We start from the raw sequence: 11,547 nt of genomic DNA on the forward strand, positions 1-11,547 counted from the left end.
CTGCTCCCCGCCATGTCCAACTTATGAAGGGCTGGGAGAGCTTGTGAATATCCACAAAGGTGCACATTTGTGGATGTTCACAAACATCTGCGGCATCACCACTGTAGTATCCCAACTCTGAACACACAGAATACACAGAAGAAGATTTACTCATATACAAACTTCGCTGAGAATAAGTGCTTTTATAGGTTCGAAACGATTTGTGAATTGCAAATCTAGGGGCATATGTACAAAGAAGTAGCGGAGCATGTCGTTAGACTCCCTGGCTTAATTACATGCTTCGCCACCGCTGAAATGCAGGGCTGAATCCATATTTACAAGACTACGGTTCAGCCCTGCGTTTAGCAGCCTAGCACCAACGCACCAACGCAGGTACCCTTGCACCATAGTGCAAGGGTGTCTGCGTTCAGGGGAAGATTGTTTATGTACAGGAAGGTCCCCCTTCCTGCACATAAACAACCTTTAAATGTCACTTTGTAACTTCTATGTGTGCTGCTTAATGCAGCACACACAGAAGTAGCAAAACTGCATTTTTTTAAATGATTGTTTATGTGCAGGAAAGGAGACCGTCCTGTACATAAACAATCATTGGCCTTTTGCTGTTTTCATGTGCGCTACACAACGCAGCACACACGAAACCAGCAAAAACGAGGTGAAATGTAACATTTCTCCTCGTTGCACCAGGGTAAGACCAGGGTTTCCCTGGTCTTAATTCTGGCGCTGCCTCCTATTTACACCTCCCTTGTAAATAGGAGGCAGCCTCAGAATCAATAGCTGTTTCGGTAGAACACCCACTGCTACACCCATTGCCCACCACTTTCACGTTAAGCATAGCGTGAAAGGGGGCCTTATTTACAAGGCAGCGTTAAGCCATGTTAAGTGGCTTAACGCTGCCTTGTAAATAAGGCAAAGTACCTACCACCACAGGAACGTCCTAAAAAGTGATGTTCCTGTGGCGATAGTGGCTTGTACATATACCCCCTAGTTTTGGGCTCCTAAAGGAAGCTAGGAATACTGTCAAACCCCTCCCTTGACTCTAATTCTTAGCTTTCCATTGATGGAAGCTTAGCCTTCCATCTGTTTACCAAGCTTATCTTCATTTATTTCAGTGGAAGCAATGCCAATTGTAACACGGCAGGACTGGGAACCTTCAGCAGCCCTGGCAATTTGGCCAACCAGCCCCCCGCTGCTGAAAAACCAGCCCTCACCCTTCAAGCCTCCCGAAAAAAATGTTCGCTACTGCTAGTTCGGCCCTGAATCGTAACACTATGAGGTTGAAGTAAAGGTAATTGACAAGTTGAGGTGAACAAGCAGTGACGGCCCGTGTAGGGCGTTTTACCGGGGCGGTGACGTGGCGCAGAGGAGGGGCAGGGTGGGGGGTTGCAAAATGCGGCAAACGGCCGATTTCAGGTAAGTTACGAAAAAAATTAATACAACGAATTTCGTTGCGCACACTGCATCGCATTTAGCGATGCAGCGCGCACAACGAAATTTGTTTTATTCTTTTTTTTCGGAACTTACCTGAACTCGGCCGTATGCCGTATTTTGCAACCCCCCACCCTGCTCCTCCTCTGCGCCACGTCACCGCCCCGGTAAAACGCCCTACACGGGCCGTCACTGCGAACAAGGTAAAGGTGACTAAAGGAAATTGAAACAAACGAACAACAAGCGACTCTTTGAAAGGTCGCTTAACAGTGTGATAAGCATTGTGCATACAACATTGTGCCAGCAGGCCGCTCAGTGCTGTACTGTCTGACTCTATATATGAAATTTCTGGAACACACCCAATAATGAATTATTTGTGGACTCCTGTCATGCGCATGACCCTCCTGCTCCACCTCCTGGCCGGTGTCTATGGTATGTCAAAAGTCAAGTCCTACCAGGGACATAACATTAAATGCATTGTTAGTTTTCCAAGCACTAATTAAATAATGAATGACCAAAATATTGTGTCAAAATTCTTATGGTGCAACACTATCATGACAAAATTATTGCAAGCCAAAATGTCGCGGGGGAGAATATAGAAAGAAAGAATATTGTTTAGAATATATTTAATATTGTTTTTTATATTATTGTATATAATTTCGTTTACTTTGATATAGTTGTATTGTATATTGCATGTTTAATATACATTAATTACATGAATATTGTGTTATTTTTAGGTAGTAGTGTTATTTTAATAATTGTTTCATAATTTTTAGCATAGTTTGTATGTTTTAATGTGTAATACATTTAAAAAAATGTAATTGGTAATTTATAATTTAGTAGCAGGTTGTTGGGTTCGTAGGGGAAGAGGTTGGGAAGATTTTTAAATTGTAAATTATTGGTCTTATTTTAAATGATCTGTTATGTTAATTAGATATTAAATTGAGTATGCAAACAGTTTAATTGATTCAATGATATTTTAATTATTTTGGAGCGCTCGGTATCACAGACTGTGAACGCGACCTTTGGTGGATAAAAGTAGCTAATACCTTTGGGGTCAGGCTAAGGTGTAACCACAGATATGTCTACTGAACCGACAACAGACATTCTTGCCTAAGCAAACGACTCTCCAAGGTCTCTCCCACCACCAGCACCACCAGGAAAGCTCCATCTGCCACGTAACCACAGACCCAGGGATTTGCTCACAGTCACCCCTGAGGGGGCCCCACATTCCAAGCCCGATACCTGCCTAGCGGAACAGGGCCTTCTCCCTGTCAGCGCATGCTTCAGAAGGACCCTTGTACAAAGACGTCTGCAAATGTTTTTGTCGTTCCAAACGTCATGGCTTTATCACTCCTGCAGATGATGGACCTGATATCTTCCTTCGCTTTTCAGACATCGAAGTGGAATATGTTCCACCAGAAGGGGATGAGGTCACCTACAAATTCTGCACTGTTCAACCCAAGAATGAGAAGATACAAGTTGATGAAGTTGTGACCACCCATCTGCCCCCAGGAACAAAGCACGAGACATGGTCCAGACATGTTATCGCCCCTAAATCACAATCTCCATAATCCCCGAGCCATGAGAGAGACTGTGGGAAGATTCACAGATGCCTGTAATTTGCCTTAAATGCCTCCATTCCCCCCCCATGAATATTTTTCACACGCTGCCTTCCATGATAAGAAAATATTACATTTGTCAATCATTTTGTATAAGTGTAAGAGGGAAACATGTTTTATAGGCTGAAATGTACCACATCAAAGAGCTTAAATTAAAAAATATATATAAAAAGTATGTAATTATTTAAGTCTTTTTTGTGATTTTCTTTGTGTGGAATTTATTTTTCTATAGTTTTATTACTAATTTTTAATTTAGTAGCAAGTTGTTGGGTTTGTAGAGAAATATAGTGTGAAGTTATTATATTAATAAAATGTGTTACATTTAATTTTTTTATTATTGTTTTTATTTCTAAGGAGTTATTAGGTTAATTAAAATATTACCTGAAAATAATTAAGTAAATTGTTTAATTGATCGTTTGTTAAGTCAATTATTTGCTGTATTTTTATTAATTGTTAATTCGTAGACAAGTGTTTTTGATAACAAAGCTTTTGAAATGAGTTTTAAATTTGTTATTTCTTTTTATTTTATTTTTTGTATTTTATTACTGTTTTAATGGTAGGAATGTTCTATTCAAAATTCCTTATAATTACATGTGGGGATGTTTTTAGGATAATGTATACATTTTAAATGCATTTATTTTGTTGGTATTGGTGACATTTTTTGTATAATGAATTGCTATTTTGTCTTAAAGACCTTGGGCCTCATGTAGGTAAATAAATTTTACCGGTTCTTAAATACCGAGCCGTACCGAATCGGTAAATTAGAATCGGTAAGTTATATGTAGGTAAAAATTCGGTAACAGTTACCGATTCGGTAACATTCGGTAATCACGAATCGGAATTCACCGAATCGGTAAATACCGAGGTGGTATTTACCGAATCGGAAAATACCGAGGTGGTAGTTACCGAATCGGAAAATACCGAGGTGGTATTTACCGAATCGGAAAATACCGAATCGGTATGTACGGATTCGGTAAATAAAATCACATGACTTGACGAAACAGCTAATCCTGTGCAACGACAGCCCACCCAACCAGGAAGTGCCCACACCCAGGCAGGTGTACATAATTAGCCGAAGTGGCCACACCCAGGCAGGTGTACATAATTAGCCGACCCTGGAGAGGCTTGGAGTGCAGAGGAGAGGCAGGGAGCCGTTGCATGTGCGAGCGGGTAAACGAACAGCATGTCCAGCCAGAGAACACAGAAAGACGGAGGGGAAAGGAGGAGGAAGCTGAAATTTAGCCCCAAGGAACTCCAGGTGCTGGTGGAGGAGGTGGTGAAGCAGCACCAGAAGCTGTTTGGAAGGCAATCCCTGCAAGTGCCTGAGGCTGAAAAGCGCAACATATGGCTGGCCATCCAGGCGCAGGTCAATGCTGTGGGAGTGACCCACAGGGACATTGAGGTCCTCAAAAAGCGCTGGTATGACCTGAGGATTGTAACCAAGAGGAAGATGGGCGACATCCAGAAGGAGGCCAGCCAGACCGGAGGTGGAACCAACAGGGCACCTGCCCTCACCGAACTGGAGGAGCTGGTGGCGGCCACAATCCAGCAGGAGAGCGTCGTGGGTCTTGGGGACGCCGACAGCTCTGCCAGAGCCGCAACACACCAAGGTAAGACGAAAGCACAGCAATGTAGCCCCCCCTACCCCTATCCCACATCCCCCATTGTGAAACGAGAATCACACTGCAGTCCACACGTGTCAGTGCAGACAGGCAATGCATTCCGGGAGATGTAGTCAGGGCAACACTAACCATGACGTAAATGTTACAGGGCAACAAGGCATGTCACGCACTCGAGGCACAAGGAGACAGAGGACATATTGGAATGTGAAATGTTTTATTGTGACGCTTGCAATGCAGCCCTTCGGGGACACTGAGCCAATGTTGTATTTCTGTCCACAGATGTGACATCATGCAGGACAGGGCATGCTGCAGGAGAGACGGCACACCGGCCACAAGTATCACCTCTAGCCAGCACAAGTTCAGACCAGGGAGCAGGCCCACTGGCAGCCGCACCACCAACACAGCCAGCCTCGCCGCACCCAGAGCCAGCATCACCTCACCGAGAGCCAGCATCACCACAACCAGAGCCAGCATCACCACAACCAGAGCCAGCATCGCCACTCATGTTCGAATCACCGGCCACATCTCCGCTTGCAGGTGTGAGAATGAGGAGGCGTCCAGCAGCCAGGCTACGAGCCTTAGACACCTCGTCAGACGACAGCATGGGCCCAGAAGACCGCACCGGGCCCCAGGAAGGGAGCCATGCCACTGTGCCCCACACCTCACAGGCAGCACAGACGGGAGCAAGAGGGCGCCGCAGGTCGCGTGTCCAGAGTCCACCAGCACCCACTGACGGCCATGGTGTCTTCTTGGGTCTCGAGGGCCAAATGTTGAAGCAACAGCGCCTGCAATCAAAGGCAGTCATGTCAGTCCAGAGGCACATGCGGGTGATGAGGACAACATTAGTCAACATGGACAGTAACATTAGCGGCATGGCTGCGGGCATTCGGGACATGTCCCAGTCAATCCAGCAGTTGTGCAGCAAATTAGATGCTGACATCGAAGCACGGCGCCGGGAACGCCAGAGAAGGGACACTACCAGCAGGGCACTCAACCGTCTGGCAACTGCGACTTCTCTACTGTGCCGGCGCTCTGTGACGATGCAGGAGGGCCTAACACAGTGCTGCAGCGACCTGTCTCGGGGGATGGTGCAGGTGACAAGTGCACTAGGGGTGCTATTGACTAGTCAGGCGTCGACAACTGCTGCAGGGGATGCTGCGGAGAGCATCGACACCAGCAGCAGCATCACACCCCCCGTCCCAGAAGCACGCAGGAGCAGCAGGCGGCTTGGGGTTGGCTCTAGTGAGGATGCACAGGCCGTGCAATCCACCACTGCAGCGCGTATGCGCAAACATTGATGTAGCCCTGCTAAGCCACTGCCCATTGGGTGACGTAACCCTGGACATACTCCTTGTATAGATGGTATATTGCCTGATTGGCCTGTTCATGTGTTCATGGCGTGGTGCCACATTAAAACTACGTCAGGACTTCTCACAACTCGCTGTGTCCCCTCACTTACTCAGAAATAGTTGCATGTGATCTCTGCCCGTCTCTCTCTCCCATCGATTGCAGTTGGCACTCTAGCTGCGTTGCCCTCTGGCTGGCCTGACTCATCCTCGTTGTCCTCAAAATATGTTAGTTCCACATCTGTACCTTTTTTCGTGGCAAGGTTGTGCAGCATTGCACAAGTGGCAATAATCTTGCAGCAGGTGATGGGTTTGTACTAGCGTGCGCCTCCGCTCTTGTGCAGGCAGCGGAACCTGCTCTTCAGTAGTCCAAACGTGCGCTCCACCACATTGCGTGTTGTTTTATGTGCCACGTTGTATCGTCTCTCACTCTGGGTTGCTGGGTGTAGGTAGGGAGTGAGGATGAATGACCGGCATGCATATGCACTGTCGCCTGGATGAGTAAAAGGGAACCATCAGTAACATGCCTCTATACACTATGATTTGCAGGTTTCAAGGGGCGTCACTGTTACTTACCTAGCAGGTATCCCTCTCCGAATTCTCCGGCACTCAGTCGTGTGTAGATCCCACTATTCTGGAAGATGTAAGAGTCGTGGGTGCTCCCAGGAAACTTTGCAACAATATCTGTGATGATGTTCCCTGCATCACAGATCACCTGCACATTGATGGAGTGGGTGGACTTCCTGTTCCTGTAGATGTGCTCTGTATCAGCTGGTGGACAGATTGGGATGTGTGTACCATCAATACAGCCGATGACATGGGGGAACTGTGCCATGTGATAAAAGTCTGTTTTTGTTTTCTGCAGCGCAGCCTGTGTGTTTGGGAAGCTTATGTAGTGGTGCATTCTCTGCATCATGGCATCCAGGAACTTCCTGAAGAAACGTGACAGGCAACTCTGGGATACCCCACCCACCGCAGCTATCACCACCTGATAACTGCCGGATGCCAACAGATGTAGGCTGCAGAGCACCTGCACATGTGGGGGTATGGCGTGCGCCCTTCTTATTGGCTGGTCCAGGAGTGGGTGAAGGTCCCTGATTAAGTCCATGATGGTTTCGGGGTGTAGCCTGTACCTCTCATGTATCTCTGCATCAGTCAGCTGGAATAGTGTGATGCGCTGTCTGTAGATTTGTTCCTCCCGTCGCCACACCCTCAGTCCTGCTGCCTGTAGACGTAGGCGCCTTGCAATGACGTACATGGCGGCCATGTTGTCCACGCTGTAGCATTTTGGGTTTGCCTATATGCATTGTTGATGGTTACCACCTGCTTTCAATCCGTGTTAATTACCGACTCTTATTTACCGATTTTCCTGGATTTCTTAATTACCGAGTGCTCCTACATGTCATTTTAAATTTTACCACTTCATATTTACCACTTCATGTTTACCGAATCGTTAATTATGTATTCGGTAAATCTGATTCGGTATTTTGGAATTCGGTAAATATGAATCGGTATTTACCGCCACATATTTACCGAAAAGTGGTTTTTGGACTCCTACATCTCACTTGTCTGAATACCGGTCGGTAACGGCATATTTACCGGAAATCGGCCGTTACCGACCGGTATTTGGCTACCTACATGAGGCCCTTAATATTTTTTTTATAAAACAACAATTTTCTATTTTTAATATATTTTTATATTTCGATATTATTAGGTATTTTAATGTTTTTTTTAAAATGATCAGGAATTGTAATTGTACATCTAATCTTCCAAAGCCCAACACTTTCCCTGTTTCTGCTTTCGTTGGAGTGGGAACAGTAAATCTAACCACTCCCAAATCTAGCACATTTTTCCTAATTTTGCTTCGAATGGGCTGGGAATAGTAAATCTCACCCCTTCAAAATCCAATGCTTTCCCTGCTTCTGCATACTTTGGCGTGGGAACACAAATTTTTAACTCTCCAAAGCCCCACACTTTCCCTACTTTTGCTAAGATCGGAAGGGAATAGTAAATCGAACCCACCAAGGTCAAACACATTTCCTGATTTTTTTACATTGAAATGGGAATAGTAAGTCTAGCTCTCCTAAGCCTAGCACTTACCCCGACTTTGCTTATGTTGGAGTGAGAATAGTAAATCTAAACCCTCCAAAGTCCAACACTTTCTCTACTGTTGCTTATATTAGTGTAAGAACAGCATACAGCATATCTATCCCCTCCAAAGTCCAACACTTTACCTGATTTTGCTTATGCTGGAGTGTGAATAGTTAATCTAATCCCTCCAAAATCCAACTCTTTCCCTACTGTTCCTTAAATTAGAGTGGGAATAGGAAATCTAACATATACATGCACTTACACACATATGTATATATTTAGTTCACATTATTAGATATATTTTCATATATATTAATTTTAACCTTAAGTTTCATTAATGTTGTTCTTACATATATGTAAGCAATATTTATTTATTTATTTTTTTGAAAAACCTTTATTAGCATTTCAACCAATAACAAGTATGGGCCTACAACCCCCCGGGGCCGGCCGCTAAGCAGTCAAAGCAACAGAGATCCAATGTTGACACAGGCAGAACCTCTGGGATCAGAATCTCCATGCTAATATATTCTCGGCCAGTGAATGGCGCAAGTAGGACACCAGGATTAAGAAGGCTTTCATTTTATAATAGGGAAAGACGAAAGGATCAGGTGCCAAACAATTTCCCAGCAGCGAAAAATGGCAGGCAGAATAACAAACGTAAACAATAAACGGTAATCTATCGAGTCAATGGCGCAAAAACAGGAAGTGCAGGATGTAGAGAAGTATCATGACCAGTTGCGCCTGCAGTCCCATGCCCTAAAGCCCAGAAAACACCCCGGAAAATGTGGCACACATGAAAAAGCAGTGATTCACAACGAAGGAGTTGTACCACGCTGATCCCAGAAAAGAAAAACAAAGAAGAATCAGAGAAGAAAAAGGAGGCCATGGAAAAAAAGGGTAAAGACTAAAGAATCCCCTTCCCCAACTCCCCACCCTGCACCTCTGCAGATGAGTATGGCCCCCCCCCCCAGCAGTGTGCCTGTCGCCCTGGAACCAGACCCGAAATATAGAAGAACAGAGAAAAGGGAGTAAGAAAAGAACCCCACCAGACGGGGGGGTAGAGAGAGTATTAATAAACTGGAGGAGGGCCTTCAAAACATGCCCCCGGCTTCTCCCTCCCGCACGGTAAGTTTTCCCCAAGGCAAACAGTAAGCAGCACAAAATCGACCATGTCAAAGAAAGATGGGGAGCATTATGCACCAATTATACTAATAGCTATGCCATGAGAGCACGCAACCCCTGAGCCCGCCCGTCTACTAGATGACCACCCCTGAAGGATCAGCCTTATCCTTGACCACTCTTTGCAAATCTGCCCATGCATACCCCTCGACCCAGCGCCATGTCCAATGTTACAAGGTAAAGGAGTGTCCAAAAACGACCGGGACGCGACGCACACAGGTGGGGTGGAAGTCTCTGAGTACCAACACAGTCCGCATCAGGGAGGGACATCTTTCCCAGTGTTGCCCCAGGATCTGCACTGCACACAAGGTCCAGGAAGGCGGAATCAGCCAAAGTAGACAACTGTTGCTTGAATTTTCCCTGGGTCGCCGGAGGCCGTGCACGGGACGAGGCCACCACCTCCCACTCAGGTCCAATACCTCCGGAACAGATCAGACCCACAGCCAGCCGATCACACGGAAGCATACTGTCCGGAGTTTCCAGCTGTTCACTGATCTCAGGGGTGGCCGCGACATTGTCCTCCTGTGTGCAGTGTGGGAAGTCCCTGTGTACCTGAGGACAGGCAAGCCGCAACTGTCCCGACGCTGATGCCACACCATCGAGCTTACTCCCCAAGACCCCGATGCCATGAACCAAGGTGGAATGAAGGGCACCGAGAGCCTCGAGGAGGTCGCCGTACCCCAGCACAGCTCTCTGCGATCGCTCCGCCACACTCCCAAAAGTCACACACTCCCAATCCTGCTGTGACCCGGTGGACAGGATGGTAGGCCTCATCATAACAAGATGGCCGCCGGGTAGGCCCGACCCGTATTGGGACCGGGACCCAGGGTCAAGCGCCTCAAGGTCCACGTCGCTGGAAACAGGGTTCCGGGGGCAGGCTAAAATTATCCGTTGTGTGGTCACGGGCAACAGTCGTCCCCACCACGGACCAGCGCCCGCGAAAATCCGGGAGCAGCCCGCAAGAATCAGGGCGAGTTACGGGCGGCGTCCGGGCAGCTCACCGTCAAAGGCAGGGGCAATCACCGGAGAATCTCAGAATTGCCACCCCGGGCATGCACTCGGTCCGCTACGCTTAGCGGTAGGAACGACCACGGCGAAATGTAGGCCGAGGTGTGCACCGCTCCGGTGGTCCGACTCCACCCAGTCACCACCGGCCGCTGTTGTTGAACTGCCACCCGGCCAAGGCGTCCACTCGAGGTCCTGGCTCCAGGGCTGCACGGGCCGCAAATTTCAAAGGCACATTTCTCCGGCGGTACCGCCGCCAGAAACTTCGGAGTCACACGGTCGGTTGCCACTCTCATTCACAAATACGAGCGCGTAGCGCAGGCTGAGGATCTCATGCAGGATATCCGTGCGGGATGCGGAGGTTCACGGAGCCGGGAGTCTACGCTGCCGTCCCGGTCGCCATCTTGGCTCCTCCTCCTGTAAGCAATATTTAAAGGCAGGCATGTTATAAATCACTATTAAAACTAATAGAGTCCAAAAGCATAATCAGAGATAGTCATCATTAATAACAAACATCACAATGTCTGTCAATAAACATTTAAATAAAACATTTGTCGTCAAAAACAACATTAAATATGTCAGACTCTTTCTTTTACACTCCTCAGACCACATCATGCAACCATAAGACCAACCACAAGGGGTACCAACATTCCCGAACTGATGAGCAAAAGTACCAACACTGGGAATGCTCGCAAACATCATCAACTTTACCTATGTTTATATTCTATAGACACCAAGAAACATAGGGTTAAGTTTTGAAAACATTATTTCTGGGGCGATGCAGCACTATCTGTACCCCTCTCCCAACAGCACTCAAAAACATTTTGGTGATGCTCTTGCCCACCCTGGGGCACCACAAAGCATAAAGAAATGAACACACTAATGAGAGGCATTATGGGATTCTCCTTCCCAGGAGCAGTGAATAACAAACGAGAGGTGCCGGCCGCTCATTTATCATTCTTTCTCTGTTTTTTTGTGGGGTTTTTGTGGGTATCCTGGTCCCACCTGGGACGCACACACTTTTTTTGGGGGGGGGGGGGTGCCCTTATGGTCCAGCTCTCTACATGCGTGCAGGCCCTTTGAGTGGGGCTACTTGGACGTCAGCCATGATTTTCTTTTCATTAATATTGAATGCCCCGGTCCCACCAGGGGCACCCAATAAGTTTTGGCACGTTGAGGACCAGGGTGAAGACCCATGGCTACTGCAGTCTCTCCAGCTTCACTGCCAGCACCCATCAAGGGGGTGGCAGGAGCCGG

General features: G+C 47.1%; 1 pseudogene; it reads left to right on the forward strand.

Moving 5' to 3' along the window:
* The first annotated feature begins 2,506 nt into the window (after positions 1-2,506).
* Positions 2,507-2,999, forward strand: LOC146796581 (calcium-regulated heat stable protein 1 pseudogene; annotated as a pseudogene).
* The last annotated feature ends 8,548 nt before the right edge of the window (positions 3,000-11,547 follow it).

Source organism: Triturus cristatus, chromosome 10 (assembly GCF_964204655.1).
Source record: "Triturus cristatus chromosome 10, aTriCri1.1, whole genome shotgun sequence".
NCBI classification, from domain to species: domain Eukaryota; kingdom Metazoa; phylum Chordata; class Amphibia; order Caudata; family Salamandridae; genus Triturus; species Triturus cristatus.